This window comes from Carcharodon carcharias, chromosome 13, assembly GCF_017639515.1.
Source record: "Carcharodon carcharias isolate sCarCar2 chromosome 13, sCarCar2.pri, whole genome shotgun sequence".
Lineage (NCBI taxonomy): Eukaryota > Metazoa > Chordata > Chondrichthyes > Lamniformes > Lamnidae > Carcharodon > Carcharodon carcharias.
In genome coordinates this window covers 135,839,417-135,861,150 of record NC_054479.1, presented here as the reverse complement: position 1 = coordinate 135,861,150, position 21,734 = coordinate 135,839,417, and positions in this window count along the sequence as shown.

The window sequence follows — 21,734 nt, the reverse complement described above, 5'->3', positions numbered from 1 at the left end:
AGATATCTGCAACAGCTTGAAGCCAAGCAAAAGTGATCCTTTGGAATTTTAAGAATGAAATACCTTTTTGTGACTCTTTAATGTTTGTGTTTTGGTGGAGATACTCCGGAGCACCAGAGGCCATTCAGCCCATCGATTCTGCACCAGCTCTTCACACATACTTGCACTACAAGTTAATATTGCAGTAGAGGACTCAATCAATGTGAGAACACCAGAAACCATTACTGCTGCCAGCAACAGCCCCAACTCCAGCCCCAGAGATATAAAGGAAGTGATACACTGTTATTGCCTCCAGAAGAGGACCGTTGAGGTCATATATTTATCCACACTGTGGCAGGGAGTAAACAGTTGCTTCCAAATTTTTTTAGAAATTCATTCATGACATGTGGGCATCTCTGGCTAGCCCATAATTGCCCTTGAGAAGGTGGTGGCGAGCTGCCGCCTTGAACCGCTGCAGACCATGTGGACATTAAGGGCAGATTTTGGTCTGCACCATTTCTAAGGCTAGACTCATCATTGCAAAGGCTGTATCTATGAAACTGGGAGCCCAAGGATCACCATAAGTTGGTTCCTGGGCCTCATCTACATTTTCAGGGGACGGTTCCAACACCTACAATTGCTCCAGAGGCAGCTCGTCTGAGAGAAAATTCAATTTTTGGCTATTTGCCTTCCAGGCAATGGCTTTCAGGTAAGTCCATGTAAAGAGGGAAAGAGTGAATTCAGGGACGAAGAACAGAAGGCATGAGGATGATCACAGACATAAGGAATTCTTCTGCTTCTCCCGGCTCCACATTAAAAGTATAGAAAAGAAGAATGATTTATCTTTTCCATGGTGTCACTGATTTGGCCGTATCCATATCCAAAAACTGGAAGTAGAGCAGCCTCAAGGCTTGTTGCCCAATGGAATCCATCACTGGGCATCCTGGAATGTCTTGAGCCATAAATGAAATTCATAACTGCTCAGTAACTTGCACTTACACTTGTGCACTTGGTTTTTGAGTCCTGGCTGGTGCTAGAGAATCTGCTTGCGAATAGTGAACTGGACAATTTTTGCGACACTGGGAGCAATAGTTCTGGAGTAGCTCTGGAGAGCACTGTTTAGCACAAGTGTAAAAGCTCCTGATCTTGGTCAGGCTACCCAAAGGGGGAAGCTGAGATGAGTTAATACTCGATTGGTCAAGTAATAATAGACATGTTCAATATAAATAAATGCAATACAATGCATGCCAAAGTATGACAGCGCATGTTGAAGGTGTATCCATTAGTAGAGATAGAAAAGATAAAGTACTTAGATGTAATTATGTACCATGCATTGGAAGTTTGCATTCAATGCAAAGCATTTAGTAACAGAATTAATCAAATAATGAAAAACATTTTGGCTTAACATCTCATCCAAAAGATAGCACATCAGACAGTGCAGCAATCACTATTACAATTACAATAAGGTTCTAAGCAATGAAAAGGGACTCATAGAATTATCATTGTAAAAGATCAAGGGTGGCAGGGTGGTGTTGGTGAGGGACTCCACATTCAAACTACCCATAGTTACCCACTAAGTATGCTATAAAAACTTAGGGCTATTGCATTCAGGTGTAAATAAATTCTTAATAATGTGATATGCCTTAATTCTATAAAACAACCTCTCTGGCTCTGATAATTTATTTTTACAAGCTCAATGCCCTTCCTTTAGATTTTAATTCTTCTTAGAGGTTTATGTTTTTTTTTACTTTTTCCTTCTACCTCTTTTATTTCTCTTAACCCCATTTTATTTTTCCTTTCCTTACTTCACTTCCTGTATATAGTCTTACATTGACTTAAGTATTCAAATTCACACTTCCTGGTTCAGACTCTGCAGGCCCAATTTTAACTTTGTGGTTGTGAATAGGTATTAAGTGAGTTAAAACAGTCTGAGTGAAGGTTCTTCCATCTGACTGGTTGTGAAGATGCCCCATTGCTTGTCCTGCTCACACAGGTCACAGATCATCAGTAGAGGACACCAAGCTAAAAATGGATTGCTAATTACTACAAGTTGGCACACAAAAGCCCATGTAAAGCTTGTGGACAGTTATAAGCATAATCGTTCCTTCGGCACTGACCACAACATCTGCGTCATAATGTTACATACCTTCCCAGTCTCTTTCTGTCACTTCTTTTTCCCTTCAAGTTCCAACTCTGTTCAGTAAAAGTCTATTATCTCATCTTCAAACCACAGAGACTTTTTTTTCCTTCTTGTCATTTATTCCCTCAAGTTTTTTTTTCATATAATGTTACTACGCACTTAGAAAATTTTCTTGTCACTTCAGTCAGATGCAAATGCGCACATCATTCCCCTAAGTGGAAATGTAATCGAAGCCTCCACTAAATTGCTGTGGTTTTTACTCCAAAATAGTTCTTAAAATGTGTCTCATCGAAGCAAAAACCTATTATGGTCATTTCATGTTGCCTTTTTTTATGCTTAGAAATGGAATGTAGGTTTAATGAGGATGTAAATTAATCTCCACTGTTTAAAAAAATACTTTTCTTCTTCTTTGTACAAATTTTAAGAAACAAACTTCAAATATAATACGTAAATTTGTGTTGTCCAGTTAAATTACTTTATGTATCCACCTTTATTTCTTGAGCCTAGTGTGCTTTGAACATATGTGTTTAAGGTATTATGGAGTGCTGGCTGAGGTTTGAAGAATGGATCTTACACCGGGAAATGTGAACGTAAAAGCTCTAAATAAAAATTGATCTGTTTTAAAAAAAATGATAGAATAATGGTTGGGTTGTAGTGCACTGCAGGGCTTCTGTTGATGTCAATCATAAGAGCAAAGCTCAACTGGTGACTAAATTCAGCAGAATGCTTTGCTCAGTTTTATAATTCCCTTATTTATTAAGTAGATGTAATGGTTACTGAAAAAGGGTTATGATACCTGTAATGTAATATATATTTTAATGTTCATCCCTAACAAGATATGGGGTATCAGTCCAAGGGAATCAAATTGATTTCCAAAAGTTACATGAATCTAAAAGGGGATGAGATTCATACTCAGACAATAAAATGGATTTGCAAAAATGATCAGGTGGAATTCCTGCTTTGGATGTAATCAGGAGATTGCCTCCAAAATGTGTTTGAAATTTTGTCGGTAGGTTACACTTCAGGCTTCAGCTAAAAATTCATTTGTCTAGTTACAAACATAAAACCTTCCAAAAACCAGTATAATCAAGCAGCATAAGAAAACGTAATTGTTTTCTCTTCCAATCCCATTAAAAAGTATTCCTGGAAGTGTTTAAGATGGGCTGCGCTGGACCCTGGACACCAAACTAGCAGAAACTGCCCCCGGCATCACTGTACAGTGCTGACAATAAGTCACTAAAGAAAACCATGTTTGAATTTGGTACCTGCAGCAACAGCACAGCAATAACTTTTGCAAGGTATTCACAGGACAGAAACAGGCTTTTCAGCTCAACAGGTCTACGTCAGAGTTTATGCTCCAGGCAGCTTCCTCCTAGCCTTCTTCACCAAACCCCATCAATATGTCCCTCTATTCTTTTCTCTGTCATGTGTTTATCCAGCTCCCCCTGGCATGTATCAATACTGCTCGCCTCAACCACTCCCTATGGTAGTGAGTTCCACATTTGAACCACTCTCCGAATAAAGAGGTTTCTCTTGTATTGTCTATTGAATTTATAGTAACTGCCCTTATATTAATGGCCTTTTATAGTTTTACAGTGCCATTAAAGTAGTTAACTGTTGAAGAAAGCATCTGCAAAGTGATTTGCATTGTTTCTGTGGAAGTTGTTACCCTCATTTCGAAGTTTTTCCTCTCACTTTCTAACACTATTGCTATTCATCAACTTGCTTTAACATCTCAACCACATATGCCATTGAATGAGGAAATGCTGTAGAGAATTCTTTACTTTGTTCTCCCATTTTCTCCCCTGAATCCTTTCTGATGGGTAGCTTTCTTTGACACCACAGGTGAGAACTACCTTATTGCATGCAGAAGCAGCATTTGACAGAATAGCATTTTACGGTATTGTAGCACTTGTCTGCATTGGAATATTATCGCAAACTGTGCTCACCTTTTTGTTGCATTTTAGCACGACTTGCTCAGTGAGCCTTTGAATTACAAATTACAAAGAGCAAGTTTTCAAAGATGTTAAGCATGGTACAAGTACTTCAAAATGCCCCCTGTAGTGTAATGGAATATGTTAGACTAAGCCCATAAAGGGTTAACTGTAATTGTCCATGATGTCAGAGAGGGGTGTGTCATACACTCTAGTGACGTGAGAGTCTGGGACAGTCTAAAGTGAAAGTAAAAGGAAAACAAACATGGTCAGAAGCTTGGAAGAGTGTTCTCCATAAAGTATAAATATGTTAAAATAAATGATAGCTGTCTTCAGAAATCATTGAACCTACTCCAACCCAACAACATAATAATATAAGTGGTAAAAAGGCGGCACTAGAAAAAATCTCTACCTCTACTGGAGGGCTTTGACAAAATTGCAGGCCTAAATCAGGCTGAAATGTACCTAATGTAGCACAAGAGATTCGCTCGATTTTGCAATGGGTTTCGCAGCAAAGCCAGGCTGTGAACAGCTCAGCGCACTGTTGTGCACAATGTGCGACTGTGAAGGTGACATTTTAGTTTCCCTGGGGTTCGATGAGGGTAAAGCCACATATGCCGAAGTTATTGATGCATCGGAGATACATCGGAGATACATTTCAATCTCCGCAAGGACACCATTGTGGAACACCCAAAGTTCAATAAACATACCGAGAGACACGGGGAAAGCATTTACGCATTTGTTAATGATTTGTACCAATCAGCAGACCGTGATTACGGCAACCTGAAAGAGGGGCTAATTTGTGATGCAGAATAGTCGTTGGAGTAGCGGATGATGCATTAACAGATAATTTGCAGTCCTGAGAAGACTTGACACTGGCGAAGATGATTCAGTTAAGAGATCAGAGGGCAAAACCGATCAGTAGTCAGAGAGAGAGAGAGAGAGAGAGAGAGAGAGACAGTCCAAATCCCAAAGTAACAGATGCAGTTGAATTTGTCAGACATAGAAAAGACAAAATAGAGAGAAGGAGAGATGTGTGGCATCAAAAGCAATGAATGGTGGCAGCCCAGGCTAGTTGTTGCTTGTGTGGAAGAGAAAGACAGGGTCGCAGTAATTGTCCCGCCGATGATGCACAATGCTATTAGTGCAAAAAGGTGGGGCATTTTGAAGCATTATGTTGCAGTAGCAGTAACAGGCAGAACACTCAAAAAGAAAAAGTTTTAAAAGGAAACAGACTCCATGAAGTTGACGATTCCAACAATTGAGATACCCTTCCTTGGAGAGATTGAAGAAGTAAGCGGAAACTATTGCACTGCAGAGATCCTGGTAGAAGGTCACAAGACACACTTTAAATTAGATACTAGAGCAGCAGTGTCAGTTCTTTCAGATGCTGAAACTGCAAAAGGCTACTCGGACCAGGAGGAACAGAGCTGAAGGTTCTGGGAGAATTAACAGCTACTTTAAAGCACAGAGAGAAAGTAATTACTGAAGTATTGTGTGTAATTCAAGATCAAAGGCGTTCGCTTTTAAGTAGAAAGACATGTATGGAATTGAATCTAATCTGCAGAATAGAGGAATAAAGGAATGGTGGAAGGTCAACCAGGAGACTTCAGAGCAGAATTCTCAGAATTATTTACAGGATTGGGAGAACTAAAAACAGTGGCTGGGATTTTCCAGCCCCATCATAGGAGGGACCCGCTGTGGGTGAGGTGGCACCCCCCGCCTGAAGACCATTGACTTGCGGCGGGACTGGAAGATCTTGGCAGTGGGCGGGTGCAGAAAATCCCACCCAGTTTGTATTATATAACACTACTAAGACCATAGGCAAAACCAATGTAATTATATACACCCAGAAAGGCTGCACACTCTTTAATTACAAAGGTAAAGAAAAAGATCCGCTCAGTGGTAAGACAAGTATTCATTTCACCCATAAAAGCTGGTGGTACCGGTTCCAAAGCCAAATGGTTCCAAAAGAATATGCGTTGATCTCAAACTCAAATAAAGCTTTGAAAAGAGTAATCCATCCAATGGTATCAGTAGATGAGAGTTTAGCAAAATTAGAGAAGAGCTTGATATTCTGTAATTTACACACTAACAGCAGATTCTGGCAAACACCATCAGAAGAGGAGTCCAGGCTTCTAATGATGTTCATCACACCATTTGGAAGATTCTGTTTTTACCCTTTGGAAGAACATCAGCACAAGAAATTTTTTAAAGAACAGTGTCAAATCTTTTAAAGGGCATACATGGAGTTGTTTGTCACATGGATGATGTGTTGATACATGGGTCCACTAAAGCTGTGTATGGCATGAGAGTGAGAGCAGCACTGGGAAGACAACAAGAGGCAGGTTTGACTCTCAACAGTAGGTGCGAATTTTCAGCACTGACTGTCGGGTTTCTTGGTCTCATAGCGAGTGCATCAGGAATAAAGTTTGACCGGCTGAAGACCAGAGTCAGGAAAGGATTTCAAAGCTCCAAGGGACATTACAGGGTTACTAAGGTTCAGGGGAATGGTGCATCAATGGCATAATTCCTGAAAAACTAAACAGAGCTCAATGAACCACCACGCCAGCTGTTATGCCAAGACAATGAACGGTGTTGGGAAGAAGCTCATCAGAAATCACTCAACAACATCAAGGCAAGGTTGTTGTCATCAGAGATATTAGCACATTAAGACCTGGGGCTGAATTTTTGGCTGGTCGGGCGGGCGTAAAATGACGCGCATGATTTTCAGTCGGTGGGCACATGCCGGAGCTAGCAGCACGCCTACCGATGATTAAAATACCTTTTAAGGCCATTAAAAAGGTAATTAAAAGAAATTTTTTGCTGTCCGTCCAACCTTACGGTTGGCAGGCAGTCGAAAAGCCCAAGCGACCTTTGCCTTTTTTTTGGAAACCTCATCCGCTGGCGGGATGAGGTTTCTACCAGAAATAAAGATAAAATAAAAATGCTAAGATTTAATTGATAACGTCCTCAGAGTCACACGAGGGGACATGTTTCACGACATTTTTAACATCTTTATTTTTATTTTGAAAGCCGTTCGTCTCCCTGAGGCCGCTCTGTGCCTCAGGGAGATTTTCAAACGCCACATGCGTGAAGTTCGTGCTCGCCCTCCTCCTCCCACCACTAGAGGCAGTGCTGAGCGCTGCCGCTTGCGTTTCACGTTGGGCAGGCCTTAACTGGCCCGCCAGCGTGAAATCACAGTCCGTCCCCGATCCTGGGCGGCAGTCAACTTCCCCACCGCCCCAGCCCGCCCCTACCAAGCCCACCTGACGAGGGCAAAATTCTGCCCCTGGAGTTACCTACAATAATAGCACCAGAGGCATTCTCTCCAGGCTTGAGTGCAGTACTTTTCCAGGTACAAAGAGATGGAAAATGCAGACCCGTCTCTTATGAATCATAGTCATTAACAGATACAAGAGAAGAGATACGCAGTAATTGAAAAAGAAGCATTAGCAGCAATGTGGACATGCAAGATATTTGCTGACTATATCTTAGGTCTTTACGTTAAAATAGAAGCAGACCACAAACCTTCAGTCACACTGTTGAATTCGAGAGGGCTTGCAACTTTGCCATCAAGAGTTCAAAGGTTTAAATTAAGATTGATGAGGTTTTTCATTTATATTGTGTATTTTCAAGGGAAACAACAAAACACAGTGGATGCATTATCATGGCTTGAAACAGAGAATGCAGAAAAAAGTGATATTGAATTTGTGGAAGAAGTCAGGGAGTTAGCCATAATGTCAGTCCATACATAACAACAACACAAAGATTATGTGAGATAAAAGAGGCACAAAAATCAGATGAGGAACGTAAGCAGATCAGAGAAATTTAATTAGAGGATGGCCAATATATATACCATATACAAAAACAGAATTACCTGGAAAAACTCAGCAGGTCTGGCAGCATCGGCGGAGAAGAAAATAGTTGACGTTTCGAGTCCTCATGACCCTTCATATACCATATAGTCCTATCTTTCAAGCAGAAAGAACACCTAGCAGTGACCAATGATTTACTGGTACACAATGATAGAATATTAATCCCAAGAGTATTGAGACTTCAAATCTTACAATGCCTACATCAAGGCCATTTAGGCATTACCGGTATTTGGTTTGGTGGCCGGGTCTCTCAAAGTCATTAGAAGAAATGCTATTCAGATGTTTCACATGTACAAGCCAAAGGTCAAGAACATTATCAGACCTTCGACAGGAGAACAGGTTTGCATCAGAGATCAATCAAGATTTGGAGAAATAGGGGAGATATCGCCATCTCACCTGAGATTTTACAATGCCCACATGGAACTGGACACAAAAGAAGGAACACAAGACCTTTGATTGCAATTGAGCGACAGAGTGATAATCAGAGATCAGAGAGGTTGCAATCATCAGAAATGAAAGAAGACACTGAAGCAAGTGATCCAAAACCATTTACTAGTTTGAATTCTGTTCAACATTGTCCAGAAGACAGGGCTTTATTCCCTACACACAAGAGGACAATGAGGTACAGTAGACTAGTGAAGACATCATAATGCTTATCGAAGTGAGAGAATGTGAGAATCTCAAAAAAAAACTGGAGGAAGGAGAAATAAGAGAAAACAAGAAGAGAACATGGAGCGAGAAAGAAATGACATTTACTTAAGAGAGCAAAAAGAGGCTACATTTCCTAAAAGATTTCAAAACATTGAAATGTTCAGAATGACTAGGGGACCGAAGCATTGGGGTTCTAGGAATGAAAGATAACGTTGAAGTCTGAACAGAGACTTGTGGGGTGATGTAGTATATTGGAGTATGTTGGACTAAGTGCCATGAAGTCTGTGATGTCATTGAAGGGAGTGACATACATTTATGCGATGTGAAACTCTGGGACAGTCTGAAGTGAAAGTTAAAGAAAAGCAAGCATGGTCAGAAGCTTGTAAGAGTGTTCTCCATAATCTGTAACTATGTTAAAATAAATGCCGGAGTGTTTACAGTTAGCAGTTTTCAGAAATCATTGAAGCTACTCTAACCCAACAACACAATAATGTACCCTTGATTTGGTATGGCTGCAGCAGGATGCATGAAAGGGACCATGATGCAGAAAGGCTATTTTAATATCTTTTGCTGTTGCTCAGCTAAAGAACATGTAACTCAGCTATTTTAGTTGTTTCTAACTATTTCTTGTTGCTTGCTGCTGAGTTTTCGATGGAATGATGAGAGCTAGAAACCGGCATGGAGCCTGTTTTAGTGCTATGAGGCGTTTAAGTCACAGTTGCTTTTGAAGCCTACTCAACAAGCCATTTCCCTGGCTCTGCATTTGATTAAAAGCTTTTCCTCTCTAACATCTTCCAGTTCTGATGTAAAGTCACTGACCTGAAACACTAGCGCTGTTTGCCTCTCCACAAATGCTTCCTGACCCACTGAGTGTTTCCAACATTTTCTGTTTTTGTTGCAAAAACCCGTCTGCTGTCTAAGCGGGTATTTGTTGGATATTGTCCCTGGGCTGGACTGTGAGTGACATCTGATTTAATAAATGCCCAGCAGTAAAGCTGACCATTGAGAATAATTTCTTTGGTCCCAAACCTAGCGTGTACAATCTTACGCTGGTTTCCATTCATCAGAGCAAGGCTGGATCATACTGGATCATGCAGTAAACATTTCTTGTAACTCTGAATGTTAATCTACATTCATGCTACTCCAGATTGCACAGATGAAGCCTTGTCCAGGAATTCTAGGCTTCACGCAGCATAGGTTTCATGGGAATACCAGAGGAATTTACATCTACCATTACTGTTTTGTTGACTTTGTGACTCAGCTGATAGTCCTCACAACTGATATTGCTCACAACTGGTTGCTACTTAAAGGTACTGTTATGATCCCAGCTGATGTTACAACTAGACAAGTCAGGTCACAGGCTGGAACCAGGCTTGATAGATCCTAACTTTTATTTTTTGTTTAGATATGCGGAGAGTGGCTACTGAACAGAGTCACAGGAGTCAGCTGATGAACTTTTAACAAAAGAATAAACATTTATTAAGTAACCAAAAGATGAACTATGTTACAATTCTCCTTCACCCACAACTATATCTTTACAGATATATATATAGATTTGTAAGGATGACACAAGTTACAAAAGCTATTGTATACTTTAATGTTCACAATAAGTACAGTCCATGTAAAACAATAGGCAGCTTGTGGTGAGACACACCACACTCTGAAACCAATTTCCAGATGCCACCCCAAGCAGATGTTATGGATCTCTCATCAATTCCCCTCAGATGCTTGTCACCCTGTGAGCTAACCAGTTTCACTGAACTCCACCTTTCGCATGAGAATTTCCAGTCTCCACTCTCAAAGAACTTGCTTTGGAATCTTCTCCCAACCAATGCTTTCTCTCCGAAACCTTCCACAAGAGTCCACCTCCAGAGTAACAAGCTCTCTCGGATCACCATGTGAACTCAAGTTTCCTTCTACACACTCTCTCTCACTGACTCAGCTGTGCTAACAGAACACCACTGCTCCACATGTCCATAGTAAAAGGTTACAGACCTTCAGATGTCTCCTTGGAACTTCTGGCTTCTCACAAGCCTATATTGCTTTAAATCTGCAACTTGCAGCTTCTCCCTTTAAGCTAGGAGCCTTTCTCTGCTCCTCACTTTTAACTTCACTTAACAGGACCTTTTCCAGATTCCTGTTTGTTCCTTTTGACTAGAAGGTCTCCTTGGGACCTCTTCTTCTGTTCTTTGGGGAAACCTGCTTCCTGCAGTTCCCTCCTGTCCAGCTTCTCCTGACAGCTGGTTTCAGCTTTCGTTCACTATCTGTCCCTCTCCTTTGCTGCTTCTGCTGGCAACTCCTTTCAACTTTAGACCACACTGACCAACTGAACTCACACTGCTTTCAGTTTTTATGTTTGTGTATGTGTGTGTGTGTGTGTGTGTGTGTGTGGGCGGTGGGGGGTGGGGGCTAGGTTCCCTCTCTGGACCCCTATTTCAGTATATTTCAATCTTGTTTGTTTTAACTCCCCATCAAGAGTCATAAACCTCATTATAATTCAGGCATTTTTTAAAGTGAAGCTAAAACTCAGGTTTCACCCTTTTAACCCACAAATACAGAAATACAAATCAAATTTAGACATTAAAGCTAAAACTCATTCCGAGCACACACCAATACAGATTCAGCTGCACTGTAAGAGGAGCTGTCTTTTAGATGAAACGTAAAATTGAGGTCCTTTCTGTTCTCTCAGGTGGATGTAAAAGATCCCTGGTACTATTTTGATGAAGAGCAAGGGAGCTTTTCCCTGGTGCTGTGGTCAATATTTATTCCTCAACCAGCATATTTAAAAGATAGGTTGTTATTTGTTGGCGCATCGAAATTGGTTGCCACATTTCCTACAGTACAACACATTCAAAAAGCGAATACACTTCAAAAATACTTCGTTGGCTGTGAAGTGCTACAAGATGTCCTGAGGTGGTGAAAGGCACTATGTAAATGCAAGTATTTCTTTACTTTCTCTTTTTGCTTGGACAATTGACAGGCCTCTCTCACTGGAAGCTATACTGAATGAAGTAGCACAAAATGACAGTGTGTTCTGGGCCTGCGGTGTATCACAGATCACAGAATTGTAATGGTGCAGAAGGAGGCCATTTGGCCCATCATGTCTGCACCAGCTCACTAATTAGCATAATGACTTAGTGCCATTCCCCTGCCTTTTCCCTGTAACCCTGCGTGTTGTTTCTATTCAAATAATCATCTATTGCCCTCTTGAATGCCTCAATTGAACCTGCCCCCACCACACTTTCAGGTAGTGATTCCAGATCAAACGGCTTGCTGTGTGAAAAAGTATTTTCCTCACATCACATTTGGTTCTTTTGCAAATTACTTTAAATCTGAGCCCTCTTGTTCTTGCTCCTTTTATGAGCAGGAACAGTTTCTTCCTACCTATTCTGTATAGCCCCCTCCTGATTTTGAACACCTCTATCAAATCTCCTCTTAGCCTATTCCTCTCCAAGGGGAACAGTCCCAACTTCCCCAATCTATCTTCATAACTCAAGCTTCTCATCCCTGGAAACATTCTTGTAAACCTCTTCTGCACTCTCTCCAATGCAATCACACCCTTCCTATGGTGTGGCGCCCAGAACTGTACAAAAAAACTCCAGTTGAGGTGTAACTAGTGTCATATACAAGTTCAGCATAATCTCCTTGCTCTCGTACTCTATGCCACTATTAATAAAGCCTAGGATACTGTAATCCTTATTAACTGCTTGCTCCATTTGCCCTGCCACCATTAATGGCTTATGCACATATATACACCCAGGTCCCTCTGCTCCTGCACCCCCTTATTTTAGACTCTTCATGTTCTTCCTACCAAAATGCATCACCTCACACTTCTCCACATTGAACTCCATCTGCCACCTATGTGCCCATTCCACCAACTTGCCAATGAACTTTTGAAGAGCTACATTGTCCTCCTCACAGTTTACAAAGCTTTCAAGCTTTGTATAATCTGCATACTTTGCAATTGTCCCCTGCACACCAAGATCTAGATCATTAATATATATCAGGAAAAGCAAGGGTCCCAATACTGACCCTGGTGAACCCCACTACAAATATTCCCTCAGCCCAAAAAATATTCACTGACCATTACTCACTGTTTCCTATTGCTCAGCTAATTTTGTATCCACTTTGCTACTGTCCCTTTTATTCCATGAGCTATAGCTTTTCTCACAAGTCTGTTGTGTGGCACAGCATTGATTGTCATGTACACCACATCAACAGTAAGCCAGGGGATCAATGATGTAGTGGTATTGGCGCTGAACTAGGGACCCAGGGTAATGCTCTGGGGATCAAGGTTCAAATCCTGCCATGGCAGTTGGTGGAATTTGAACTCAATAAAAATCTGGAACTGCAAGTCTAATGATGACCATTGTTGATTGTTGTAAAAACCCATTTGGTTCACTAATGCCCTTTAGGGAAGGAAATCTGCCATCCTTACCTGGTCTGGCCTCCATGTGACTCCAGACCCACAGCAATGTGGTTGATTTTTAAATGCCCAGCAAGCCACTCAGTTGTAACAAACCACTTCAAAGAGACAAAAAAGGAATGGAACCAGACAGACCACCCGGTGCTGACCTAGGCACCGGAAATGACAAAGGCAATCTCAGCCCTGCCGACCCTGCAAAGTCCTCCTAAGCTGCCTCACAGACTAGTCAAGCAACATCCTGACATAGTCATCCTCACAGAATCATACTTTACAGGTAATGTCCCAGACTCCACCATCACTATCCCTGGGTGTGTCCTGTCCGACCAGCAGGACAGACCCAGCAGAGGTGGTGACACAGTGATATACAGTCGAAAGGGAGTTGCCCTGGGAGTCCTCAACATCGACTCCAGACCCCATGAAGTCCCATGGCATCATGTCAAACATGGGCAAGGGAACCTGCTGCTGATTACCATCTACCAGCCTCCCTCAGCTGATGAATCACTACTCCTCCATGTTGAACACCACTTGGAGGAAGCACTTAGGGTGGCAAGGGCGCAGAATGTACTCTGGGTGGGGGACTTCAACGCCCATCGCCGAGAGTGGCTCGGTAGCACTGCTGGCTGAGCTGGCCGAGTCCCAAATGACATGGCTGCTAAACTGGGTCTGTGGCAAGTGGTGAGGGAACCACAAGGAGGGAAAAACATACTTGACTCATCCTCTCCAATCTGCCTGCCACAGATGAATCTGCCCATGACAGTATCGGTAGGAGAGATCACCGCACAGTCGTTATGGAGACAAAGTCCTGCCTTCACATTGAGGATACCCTCCATCGTGCTGTGTGGCACTGCAACCATGCTAAATGGGATAGATTTTGAACAGATCTAGCAACTCAAGACTGGGCTTCCATGAGGCGCTGTGGGCCATCAGCAGCAGCAGAATTGTACTTGAATGCAATCTTTAAACTCGCAGCCCGGCATATCCCCCACTCTACCATTACCATCAAGCCAGGGGAACAACTCTGGTTCAATGAAGAGTGCAGGAGGGCATGCTAGGAGCAGCACCAGGCATACCTAAAAGTGAGGCGTCAACCAGGTGAAGCTATAACACAGGACTACTTGCAGGTCAAGCAGCAAGTGAAAGACAGAGCTAAGCAATCCCACAACCAACAGATCAGATCTAAGCTCTGCACTCCTGCCACATCCAGTTGTGAATGGTGGTGGACAACTAAACAACTCACTGGAGGAGGAGGCTCCACAAATATCCCCATCCTCAATGATGGAGGAGCCCAGCACACCAGTGCAAAAGATAATGCTGAAGCATTTACTACAATCTTCAGCCAAGAGGGCCGAGTGGATGATCCATCTCAGCCTCCTCCGGAGATCTCCAGCATCACAGATGCCAGTCTTCAGCCAACTCAATTCACTCCACGTGGTATCAAGTAAAGGCTGAAGACACTGAATACTGCAAAGACTATGGGTCCTGACAACAATCCAGCAATAGCACCGGAGACTTATGCTCCAGAACTTGCCACTCCCAAGCCAAGCTGTTCCAGTACAGCTACAACACTGGCATCCACGCAGCTATATGGAAAATTACCCAGGTATGTCCTGTACACAAAAAGCAGGACAAATCCAACCAAACCAATTATCTACTCTTGATCATCAGTAAAGTAATGGAAGGGGTCATCAACAGTGCTATCAAGTGACACTTGATTAGCAATAACCTGCTCACTGACACCCAGTTTGGGTTCCGCCAGGGCCACTCAGCTCCTGACCTCATTACAGCCTTGGTTCAAGCATAGACAAAAGAGCTGAACTCCCAAGGTGAGGTGAGAGTCACTGCCCTTGACATCAAGGCTGCATTTGACCAAGTGTGGCATCAAGGTGCCCTAGCAAAACTGGAGTCAATGGGAATTAGGGGAAATCTCTCCAAGTCATACCTTGCACAAAGAAAGATGGTTGTGGTTATTGGAGGTCAGTTACCTCAGCTCATCACTGCAGGAGTTCCTCAGGGTAGTGTCCTCGGCCCAACCATCTTCAGCGGCTTTATCAATGACTTTCCTTCCATCATAAGGTCAGGAGTGGGGATGTTCACTGATGATTGCACAATATTCAGCATCATTTGGGACTCCTCAGATACGGAAGCGGTCCATGCCCAAGTGCAGCAAGATCTGGACAATATCCAGGCTTGGGTTGACAAGTGGCAAGTAACATTTGTGCCACACAAATGTCAGGTAATGAGAGAAGGGCATAATGTTTGCAATTCTCCAGTCCTCTGGCACTTCCCTTGGGTCTAGAGAAGACTGGAAGATTATGGCCAGTGCCCTGAAATTTCCACTCTCACTTCCTTCAATATCCTTGGATGTATCTCATCTGGTCCTGATGCCTTATCAAGTTTACCAACAGTTTATCCAGCAAGAGAGAATCTAACCATCATCCCTTGACATTCAAGGGCGGTATCATCACTGAATCCCTCCTATCAGCATCCTAGGGGTTACCATTGGCCAGAAACTGAACTAGGATATCCATATAAATAATGTGGCTACAAGAGCTGGTTCAGAGGCTTGGAATTGTGCAATGAGTAACTCACCTCCTGACTCCCCCAAGCCTGTTCACCATCTACAAGGCACAAGTCAGGAGTGTGATAGAATACTCCCCACTTGCCTGGATGGGTGCAGCTCCCACAACACTCAAGAAGTTTGTCCAGGACAAAGCATTCCGCTTGATTGACACCACATCCACAGACATTCCCTCCCTCCACCACTGACATACAGCAGTAGCAGTGTGTACCATCTACAAGATGCACTTCAGAAATTTAGAAGCGCTCTTTTGACAGCATCTTCCAAACCTATGACCACTATCATCTAGAAGGACAAGGGCTGCAGATAGATGGGAACACCACCACCTGGAAGTTCCCCTCCAAGTCAACCACCATCCTGACTTGGAAATATATCACCATTCCTTCACCATCGCTGGGTCAAAATCCTGGAATTCCCTTCCTAACAGCGCTGTGGGTGCACCTACACCACATGGACTGCAGCGGTTCAAGAAGGCAACTCACCACCACCTTCTCAAGGGCAACTAGTGATGGGCAATAAATGCTGGCCCATCACACATCACATGAATGAAAACTACTCTGATCAACCCTTTCTGTTAACTCTTCAAAAAACTCCAGCAAGCTAGTTAAACACGATTTTCCCTTAAGAAATCCATGCTGGCTCTTCCTAATCAACCCACATTTTTCCATGTGACTATCAGTTCTATACCAAATAATTGTTTCTAGGAGCTTCCACATTACCAAAGTTAAATTGACTGGCCTGTAATTGCTGGGCTTATCCTTACAGGTTTTTTTGAACAAGGGCCTCATGTTTGCAATTCTCCAGTCCTCTGGCACTTCCCCTGGGTCTAGAGAAGACTGAAAGATTATGGCCAGTGCCCTGCAATTTCCACTCTCACTTCCTTCAATATCCTTGGATGTATCTCATCTGGTCCTGATGCCTTGTCAAGTTTGCCAACAGTTTATCCCATACCTCCACATTATCGATTTTAATCCCTTCTAGTGATAGAGTTTCCTCCTCTGTCACTCTAGCCTGGGTAGCATCTGCTTCCTTGGTGAAGACAAATGCAAAGTATTCATTTCACACCTCAGCCGTGCCCCCAGCCTCCATGTGTAAAGCCCCATTTTTTGTCCTTAATCGGCCCTGCTCCTCCTTTTACCACCCGTTTACTATTTATATGCCTATAGAAGACATTGGGATTCACCTTTATGTTGCTGCCAATCTTTTCTCATGATCGCTCTTCGCTTCTCTTATTTGCTTTTCCATCTCCCATCTGAACCTTCTGTATTCAGCCTTGTTCTCAATTGTATTTTCTACCTAACATCTGTCATTAGTGCACTTTTTCTTCTTTATTTTCATTTCTATCCCCTTTCTTAACAAGGAAGCTCTGGGTTTGTTTGCCCTACCTTTCCCTTTTGAGGGAATATGCCTTGACTGTGCCTGAACCATTTCTTTTCTGAAGGTAGCCCATTGTTCAGCCACAGATTTTATCGCCAACCTTTGGTACCAGTCTATCTGGCTCAGCTTTGTTCTTGCCCCATTGAAGTTGGCTCTCCCCTAGTTAATTATTCTTACTCTGGATTGCCTATTGCCCTTTCCTACCATTCCCCTAAACCTTATGATACAATGATTACTGTCTCCTACATATTAATTATTCTAACCTGCGGTGAGATTAGCCCTTTGAATATGTTAGCCACGTAGTTCTGAGCCTCTCAGAGGTGCCTTAGTGACTCCAGCCCATCGTTCACGTTCCAAAACCCAGATCTCAAGTTTTTGCAGCCGGTGACATTCCTGCTCATGTGGTCATTTAGGGCACTGGTGGCATCTACGACTTTCCACATATTACAGGATGCACATTCCACACGACTGTTAACTTTATTTTACTTTGGTTTACTTATATTATTTTATTTTACTGGCCCAGACTTCCCCTTATTCCTACTGTTTCAGCTCAGCTGCTCTTACTCGCCTAATTCCTAGGGCAGAATTTTGCTGTTGGCAAGCAGGGGGCAGGGTCCCGCTCGCCAACGCGTAAAATGACGTGGGATGATGTTGGGTGGAACCCCCGACGTCACCCCAGCCCATTAAATTTTCAGGAAGGCGGGGGCGCAGCAAAATCAGCTGTGCGCCCACCGACCTGTCAATGGCTAATTGAAGCCATTGCCAGGATCATTTAGCCAGTTAAAGGACCTGCCCGTCCAACCTTAAAGTTTGGTGGGCAGGCCAGAAGCCCCGGCGGCAACTAGAGAAAACATGAATCCTCATTCAGCGGCGGGATGAGGTGTCATGCAAAGGTTTTATGAATTGTAATAAAGTTGTTCTGTAAATTACGAACATGTGACATTGTCACATGAGGGGACATGTAAAAGACTTTTCTTTTTTCTGTTTTTAATAGTTTTACAAGTCGAAGCGATCTCCCTGGGGCTGCACTTAGCCTCAGGGAGATGTGCGCTCTTTCATGCGCATGTGCGAAAGAGCGCACTCTCGATTTTAGGGAATCTCCCCCCACCGCCTGCACAGGGAGCGCGTAGCGCTACCCAGCGGATGTCACGCTGGGCGGGCCTTAATTGGCCCACCCACATAAAATGGCGGCAGGGCCCACTTCTCCAGTGGGGATCGGCTCCCCGCCTGCCAGAGATTGGGTCAGGCCCACCCACCGGACAGGCAGAAAATTCAGCCCCCGTGTTTCTTAGTTAAATCCAAGCAGTGACTTCTTTAAAAAGAATACTTTTCAAATTTACAGCTATTTAAAGACACCCCCTAAGATCAGTTTCTTACCAGCCAGTGAGCTTATGGTTTCCCTGTGATTTGACTCTTTGGTTTTTTTTTTCAAACCCAGCTGGCCTTGGTTTGCACCCTGGTCCATTTCAGCTCATCGGCTCTTGTTCCCGACTGCAGGTGAGTGAAGGCCTCGAGCCTCGGGGTGGATTTATAGCCCCTCTCTTATCAGGTTTACACCCAGCTCGGCTGCTCTTGTTCCCGACTGCAGGTGAGCCCTCCTCATTCTCCATGTCAGTGCAATTGCTGCAGGCTATAGTCATTCATATGGATTTAACTAATCTACAAACAAAGCAAGGTAGACTTTGTAGTTCTGGTTTCATTTATAAGCATTATTGAGAGAAAAGTTGCTATTTTTCTCCCAATTTTCCAATCTCCCTGAGCCATCCGGGGTGGTCATCAAGCAGATAACTCAGTCCCACGTCAATACCACTCTGAATTGGCCACAATTAGTGCATGCATCTGAAGTTGAGGTTCCCCAGTGACTACACAGTTTCTCACAGAGTCATAGACATTTGTAGCACAGAGGGAGGCCATTCAGTCTATCATGTCCATGCTGGGTGACAAGTAGCTACCTAACCTAATCTCGCTTTCCAGCTTTTGGTCCATAGCCTTTTAGGTTAGGGAACCTCAAGGGAATATCCAAGTAAATGTTTTTAAATGTTATGAGGGTTTCTACCTCTACTGCCATTTCAGGCAGTGAATTCCAGGCCTTCAACACCTTCTGGGTGAGATAATTTCCCCTTGAATCCCCTCTAAACCTCCAATCTCTTACCATAAACCTATTGCCCCAGTTATGGACCCCTGAAGCAAGAGGAATAGGTTTTCCCTATCCACCCTAGACCCCTCATAATTTTATACACTTCAATGAGGTCTCCCCTTGGCCTCCCTTCCAAAGAAAACAACTCTAGCCTATCCAAGCTTTCCACATACCTAAACTTCTCTGGTCTAGGCAATATTCTCGTAACAAGTTCAAGTCAACAACCAGAATGCCTGGATTTGAACTAGGACCTGCTTAATCTGCAGTCAAACACTCTACTACTAAGCTGTAACTCAAAGTGCCCAATTTTGTTAATGCAATTAGTGATATTAACAGAAGATGAGCAGAACATAAGATACTTTTATTAAGTTTGAAGGACCTAGCCCAGATGTTTCCAGAGCAAGACACTTCATGCTGTACTATTAGTTAGATTTTCTCCCCATCTTCAGGAATATTTTGCCCTGCAAGTTGCTGGAAGTGCCAACTCATAATGGCAGAACAAGAGCAATGGAGCATCTGGGACCCAAGTGAATGACAGGACCAAGAGTCTATCACCTTAAGCAATGTAATTTAGGGGATTGAGAAGGAAACAGAGGAATGACAGAGAAAGAAATAGGGTGCATGAGAATCGGATCAGATATGGTAAAAAAATAAAAAGAGTGAATTAGATTATGAGAGAGAAAAAAAAGAGACAGATAGGAAATGTTAGAAAAAATATTAACTTTAAAATTCTTAAAATCTCTAACAATAATTCACTACCCACTGAAATGAGATGCCATGGCCTTAATTGTTCTGTTTCTGGGCCAGACAGGTTGAGTGGCACTAAAGGAGCATAAATCTTATCATTAAAAAGTACTTACGCTGTTAAGTACAATGTCTAACTTTCTGCAGGATTTTTAAATGGCAATTAATACACAAATTGCAATAAGTTCGACAAACTCATAGTGAGCTGCTGTTTTTTTGAGGCTAATAGCAGAGAGGTGCAATTGCTCCAGCAGTTTGTGAGATACAAAACCCACGGGGTATCACAAGCTTCCTTGCTACAAATTGCTGGATGCTTTATACATTAACTCATCACTTTTTGCTGGCAAGATCTGGGCCAATGTGGCATGTGTATCTTGCATTTCATCACACTACAAAGCAGCAAAAGTATCAAATAAAAGAGCAAGAAAGTCAATATTTCCTATCATTGATAACCTGGCTGCAGCATGTGCCTATTTAAACCAGCTTCTCAAAGGGAAAACCTGAGCATTGGTTGATTTTTACAGGAAATCCAGATTAAACACAGATCCAACTTAGCAGTTAAAGATTAAAACCATGCACCAAACATCAGGCTCCCATGGGCAGTGACACAGGAGAAGAATTACTTCTTAATACATTTCAAATGAACCTGCCTTTAAATATAAATGTTTGTCAGAATTAATATTCAAATAATAGTTAAGAAAGAGCCCATAGAATCCTTGAACACTGATGAAATTCATTCATTCATGCTAAGCCAACTCTTTGTCAGAGCAGTTCAATACTAATTACACTAATTCCTGCAAACCCTGCCTCTTTCTCTTTTTGAACTATTTATCTAACTCTCCTTTAGAAGCTATAAAAAGGTTCTGCCTGAATCAATCTTTGTGGCAAAAGGTTCCATGTGCTATCAACCCTTTCTAAAAAGACATATCTCTCAGCATAACCTTGTTTACCTAGTCAGCCATGGCTCAGTTGGTAGCCCATACAATACCGAATTAGGAAGTTGTGGTATTAGGGTCCACTCTAGAACATAAGCACAAGAATTTAGGCTGACTCCTCAGATACTGAAGCAGCCTGTGTCCATATGCAGCAAGATCTGGATAATATTCAGGCTTGGGCTGATGTGGCAATTAACATTCGCACCACACAAGTGCCAGGCAATGACAATCTCCAACAAGAGAGAATCTAACCATCTCCTCTTGGCATCCAATGGTATTGCCATCACTGAATCCCCCACTACCAACATTCTAGAGGTTACCATTGACCAGAAACTGAACTGGACTAGTCGTATAAAAACTGTGGCTACAAGAACAGGTCAGAGGCTGAGAATTCTGCAGAGAGTAACTCATCTCTTGACTCCCCAAAGCCTGTCCACCATCTACAAGGCACAAATCAGGAGTGTGATATAATACTGTCCACTTGCCTGGATGCATGCAGCTCCAACAACACTCAAGACGCTCAGCACCATTCAGGACAAAGCAGCCTGCTTAATTGGCACCCAATCCACTATAATAAACATTCACTCACTCCACCATCCAACACACCGTGGCAGCACTGTGTACCATCTACAAGATGCACTGTAGCAACTCACCGAGGCTGATTGAACAGCACCATTCAAACCCGCAACATCTGCCACTTAGAAAGACAAGGGCAGCAGATGCATGGGAACCCCACCATCTGCAATTTGCCCTCCAAGTCACACACCATCCTGATTTGGAACTGCATCACCATTCCTTCACTGTCGCTTGGTCAAATTCTTGGAACTCGCTTGCTACCAGCACTATGGATGTTCATACAACAGTGGTTCAAGAAGGCAGTTCACCACCACCTTCTCAAGGGAAATTAGAGATGGGTAATAAATGCTGGCTTAGCCAGTGATGCCCACATCCCATG